A 6,584-nucleotide genomic window follows, 5' to 3' on the forward strand; every position below is an offset into this window, starting at 1 on the left:
GGTGGATGACTGAGAATTGCTAGCAGCATGATGGAGCAAGCCAAATTATTTCACCTACAGCATAGGTCACCAAACCGCTTTCAGATGGCAACGATTTGAGGATCGCTATCAAGTTTAGCTGGATCTGACCCAGCAGAGCAAACAGACAGGCCAAATCAACTCGGTGCCAATGCATTTGAATAGCGCTCGGAGTTCAGTAATAAAAAATAAAAAAATGTCTTGATGGGAACTCATTTTCAAATAAAGAGAGGCAAAATATCCATGTGAAGTGTGCCCTCAGGCGGTATAATGAGGGCACATTCCATCTCAGCCATTCATGGCAATTAAGCATCAAAACACCAGTCACAAAAGATTACATTGATCATGTTTTAAGCTGGTTTCATTTCTATTGCATTAACCTGTTAAGATGTTTAGTTGGGAGGGATTCCAAAGCATGGCAGAAAACAAGTGAACATGACCCATTCCGTACTGCAGAGCACAGGCCTCTCCAAAGAAAGCTTTAGGGACAAAACACAATAAAACGAAGGACAATCAACCATTTATATTCCCCATGGCACTGGGGCAACATCATGTGGTGTGGGACACACTGGTGGGCTTGTGATATTCAGCCAAACCGCTTCAGGGGTTCAGGGCTCGTGACCATGCGATCGGTTTAGGGTAGTGACCACAAGGCTACGATCTTGCCAGCAGAAGTGAAGCCCGTCCCCCATACACTGCCCTTCCCACGGTCTTCATTGCTCCCAGAGAAAACCAGCAAATATCACAGGGTGTGTATATTATGAGGGGTTCTGGCGTGCCGACCGTTCAGGGTACCTCAGGAGGGCAGCGTAAAACACAATACGCATGTTATGCACGTTTGTTTTGCCTCGGTTCTGGTCTCTTCCCTGCCAGTCGAAATAATAAGAGAATGAAAAAAGGCTCTTTGCCTTAAAGCTGCAGACCAAGCATGTGTGGGGTTTTAAAAATGAATCCGTTCTGTACTATGGGAAAATACTTGGGAGCATTGTTTTTTTTTTTTAAACAACTCTGAATTAAATGTTGAATGTATTTTAATGCAACAAGTATTTTTTTTGTTTCTATAGCAAGTATTTACAAAGTCTCATCCTATTTCTCTTCTGAAACAGGCTCTGGCACACACCTTTTTGAGCCCTCAAACCTCTCTAGCAATGCACATATGTAGTGACTGCCTGGTCACATGATCGTCCCCACAGAACTTTGTCATATTAATATGCAAATGCGTTCCCCTGACTGCAGAATACTCCTCTGCGGCCATTTAGTGAACCCCCGAGCCGAATCTTCGCCGATCGATCACAGGAAAACAGATCGATCAGCAACTTAGCTAATTACTTATCATTATGTGGATTGTATTGATGCCCATACTAAAGGGGAAAAAATAATAATAAAAAAAACCAGCAGCTTGGACTGCTGCATTAATAGTAATGATATCACTCAAAACAGAAGCTAAAAGGTCATTCCAAGTAACAATGTTAACAAACTAACTTGTCTTGTCCACTTAACATTTCTTTATTTACTCACAAATATCTGTGTGTCTGTCTTGAGAAAAAAAATAATCTCTAAACTATATTACAATTAAGAAATCACAGCCCCGAAGAGTTGAGAGCAGGAGGTGGCCAACTCCCGTCCTCAGGGGCCACCAACAGGTCAGGTTTTCAGGATTTCCATGCTTCAGCACAGGTGGTCAATCAACAATTAAGCCACCTGTGCTGAAGCAGGGATATCCTGAAAACCTGGCCTGTTGGTGGCCCTTGAGGACTGGAGTTGGCCACCCCTGGCTTAGATAGTAAGAATGCAGCATTTATATATCTTAAATCAGACTTCATTTTCCTTGTGTTCTCTGTAGATCCGCAGTTACAGTCTTATACATTGGATACGGAGGCTATGCTATTCTTATTTGTATTATACATTGTTTCTTAGAATGTCAGTACATAAATTACTACATTCAACCAACTACAGTCATGGAAACATACTCTGCACTCATTGGTTTTCCATAGTTCAATTAGATTAGGTCATTGATAATGAGAGATGGTGCCAGCAGCACAGCTCAATAATTCAGTGTGATTGAATACCACAGAACCAGAACATTTCCCTCTGACTGCTAATAATAACATTAATAATAAACAGCAACATAGGGAGGACTGGTTTATGTATGTATGTATATCTTTATTTATATAGTGCCACTAATGTACGTAGCGCTTCATAGCAGTAATACACGTGGCATAATAATATAAATTAAAAAAACACAATGGGAAGAAGCATTTCAGACATAAAAGTAACTTTTAGGAAAAGGAGTACCTGCCCCGAGGAGCTTACAATCTAATTGGTAGGAGGAACATACAGAGACAGTAGGAGGGCTTTCTTTTAAGTGTGTCTGCAAGGGGCCAAGGTTTATGTATGGGGTGTAAAGTATCAGCCAGGGAGCTACTCATATGCCTCGTTAAAGAGGTGTGTTTTGAGGTGGGTCTTAAATGTGGATAGAGAGGATGCTAGTCGGGTATTGAGGGGAAGGACATTCTAGAGGTGTGGGGCAGTCAGTGAGAAAGGTTTAAGGCGGGAGAGGGCTTTAGATACAAAGGGGGTAGAGAGAAGATATCCTAGAGCAGAATGCAAGAGTCGGGATGGTGTTTAGCGAGAAATTAGGGCTGAGATGTAAGGAGGGGCAGAAGAGTGTAAAGCTTGAAAAGTGAGGAGGAGAATTTAGTGTGAGATGCGGGATTTGATAGGAAGCCAGGAGAGCGATTTCAGCAGGAGACAGATTCAGGAAAGAGTAGAGTGATTCTGGCAGCAGCATTTAGGATAGATTGTAGGGAGACTGGTAGGCCTGACAGCAGGAGGTTACAGTAGTCGAGACGGGAAAAAATGAGGGCCCGTGTCAGTGTTTTAGCAGTCGAGCAACAGAGGTGTCATTAAAAGTCTGCTGAACTGACATTATTAATAGTCCTCTGACTTCGCACTCCCTCCTCACTGTAGGCCTTACCATACTGGCCCGCACACACGTGGAGGCGTCTAGAAATGTCACTTATACCCTTTTTGTAAAGGATTTCAATTTATTTATTTTTTAAAACGTCATTTTTTTAAAATAAATCAGATCTGTAGTATTAAATACTTACGGCATTTAAAAAAAAATATTATGCAACTCTTAATGCCATTTTTAATGAGTTTTAAAGCATCCTTTGATTTCTATAGGTTTAACCCACCTCCTCAGCAGTGCAAGATATTTGTAACACTTTCCTGTTTGTGATAATTTGTTGCCAATATTCCCAGCAGTTTGAGCTATTAACTGTAACAATAGATAATGTTACCTTAGTAATATAAAGATACATGTGCAGCTGCTGAGTTACACTGACTGAAGGCTTGATTAAAACTGAAAGGCGGCCATTATGTTAGGCACACAATCAGGATTTTGACAGATTTATAACAGGAGCAGGAAACGATTGCCAGCTTAGGTAAAAGGCTAGAATTATACATTGTCACACGCTTTACATATACAAATAAGAAAAAGGTTAAAAAAAAAAAAAAGAAAAGTTGGAAAATAGTGTTGCTGCTTTAAGCAAATCAGACTAATAAACATATTGTGGAATGATGTTCATCATCCTGACAATATCTGTAAAAATGTAACTGGAGAATAAGGCCTCGGGCATGGTGCCTCGGGCCGCGCTGAGACGTGCTCCTGCCCAGCCCCGCCTGCTCAAGCTGGTGCTTTTTTGCGTCCTGTCTGGCGAGGCAGCGAGCGCGCTTTGGGGGCGGGACGGAGGTGTGGTGGAGAGGGAGGCGGGGCTAGTCCCTCATTCCCATTGGCAATTTGCGGTCACGTGACCAGCCCGCTCCTGCAAGCGCGAAAACTTAATTTAATATGTTTAGCTTCCGCTAAAGCCACACACATACGAGATGCAGGAGGTAAGTGTGCTGGCTCAGCGCGGCTCAGCACGGTATTTTTTACTATGTCCAAGGCCTAAGGAGATGTGCCAGCAGCTCCCATGTATTCGGCCTGCATGTTCAGTATCCTGCTTTCCTTAGGGATAGATTCATGGATTGCAAATGCGTGACTGCATGAAAACAAGGCTGACTGACTGACATGGGAGGTGTGTGCATAAAGGAAATAAAGTAAACCATGACCCGTTTCATCTGTGTCCCTGCTGTAAATGAAAACAAACATTTCCTTAACCTACAAATAGTAACTGTGCTCAACTAAGCTGATTACTGGGAAAATGGATAGCTAATATACAGCTTGCTCACTTAGGGCCTGGGTGAAGGGTCTAAAATCCAGCGTTCCCTTAAAAGGGGAATATCTTGAGGTAAACAATCCTAGATGACGCCAGGTGTGCGAAACTAGTAGGGCGATTGAGATAAGCATAATGGTGTCAGCACAGACCCAGAACTTTCACTACAGCTACCTGTGTTTGGCGGACGCCAAACTGACGGAGAAGGAGCCAAGAGCGGACTCAGTGTCTGAAGCGGAACTGCCAGACGCGGAGACGGAGGCCAACACTCGCGTGAGTGTGTGGCGTCACTTCCGGGATCCAGTGCTGGACCGAGGAACTACCGCACAGACCTCAGCTGGGACCGGCTGAAGGATTTCTCCATGGTTCATGTGCCCGTGCGACTCCAGACCCGCCGGTGTCTTCTCACATGCGAGGGATATTATCTTTTTTACTACTGTAATACAGTTATTCTTATACAAGCTGTGCTTGTCTGGTTTTATTTATCGATTTGATTAAACCTGTTATGACGGGTATAAATGCTCAACAATGCTGCAAAACGTCCAGATAAATATCTGATTTCACAACCATTTTAAGCATTCCAGAGGCCCGATCCTCTTTTACTGTTTGTTTCAATCTCGGACAAGCCAATATTCTGGCTTTCAGATCAAATACATTCCTCTGGTCTTGTAACAGCTTGGTAAGGTACAATTAGAGGCATTTGCATTAAAAACACGGTTGACGTTTGAAATGCAGCGTACCCATATAAACAAAGCGACACTGACTTTACTGTGGGCTTCCATTAGGTTTTTAAAGCAAAACAGGCGAAGGTAAATGATTCGAGAAAAATGAAATATTCACGTAAATCTTGGGCTAAAAATTCTATTTTTTATAATAAACTCATAAGTAAAGTTACCAACAGCTTCCCATTGGTTGGTCAATTAGCATGCCCATTAAAAGCAACACATCAGCACTGGGACCACCTGGTGGCTGAGATAATGACCTGTTTTAGTGCGGAGTCCTCAGATGGAGAAAACAACATGGTCGCTAGTGTCAAACACTACAAACCTGCAACAGATGACGTTGAGCCTTGCTATTGGCCAACAGTTCTCACAATATTCGACGGCCGCATTGTTTTACAAATTAGGCGCACTGGCGCCAGAGAGTAGTCTGGAAATAATATCAGGAATGGGGTCCCCAGCGCTGAAATTAGCACGGTTAAGCACCGAAGAACCTCTAGTTACAATTTTGTACAAAACAAAATGAGCTGAAGAAAAATAAATCCCAATATAAATCGATATGTCTCCCAATTTTGAAGTAATGTTTCCCCGGCCAACTTTCCTGCCATCTCTTTGTCATGTAATGATTTGGAGGTCAGTACAAAGAACACGCCTCCAAGAGGATCACTGACTCTACGTGGAATGATGCTTTAACCGACTAAGCAAGTCACTGACATTGGGTCTCCTCACTTATCTTTATATGCTGTGTGTGGTGTAGATGAGGGTAGAGACCTTGACATCAGGCAAGAAGGATAAAGACCCAAGAAGTGACCAAGTGGACTGTAACAACCTTGTTCGTGTAGCGACGGCCCTCTTTTCTTAGCAATGTCTGCAGCAGAGGGGTTTGTGTTCTCCAGCAGTACTTGAGCACTTATCTCAAGATGGCTCCTGCCCTTTCCTGCTGGAGGCCATTTTATATTCTCAGAAATTCGTGGACATCAGTGGGGGGTTTTGGAATGGTAAAATACTGGATCCCCTAACTTAAGCAGATTTAACAATACAATTATTGTTTTGAAATTGATTGAAAACGGTTGATTGCTGTTTTAAAAAGCGGTTTTACAGTCCTGGTAACAGGATATGTCTATGAACCACAGAGATAATAACCCCTCTAGTCATGACTGGTCCCTTTTGTGTAACCACTTAATGATATTTATGTTACACAAATATTAAAGGTTCATGAGCACTACGCAAACATTATTGAAAGGACTATTTGGCAGAATTCTAATTTAAACTTCTGTCGTCGAGTCTGCCAAAAATGAATTTAGTATTCACAGAAGAGTAGTTATGACCTTTATTACCTGCAGTATATTATATTAAGACTGTAGCAGAATCATTGTTGTAACCAGAGAGAGCCATTTCAGACATTCAGCACGCCAGCCTCACTCATGTACTAAAATCCCACAATTCCACAAAAGGGAAACAAATCGTAATAATCAGTTGAACAGGACAAAGGACATTTGCGGTAAAGATACTGTCCACTTCTGCTCACATGAAGAGTGATCTTTTACTATGCTGTCGTACTTCAAGTCACTGTCTGAAATCAGTCTCTTCAGCTCCCCCTTACTTATCTCTCATGCCCTGTTCACTT

Source organism: Ascaphus truei, chromosome 2 (genome assembly GCF_040206685.1).
Source record: "Ascaphus truei isolate aAscTru1 chromosome 2, aAscTru1.hap1, whole genome shotgun sequence".
In the NCBI taxonomy this organism is placed as follows: Eukaryota; Metazoa; Chordata; class Amphibia; order Anura; family Ascaphidae; genus Ascaphus; species Ascaphus truei.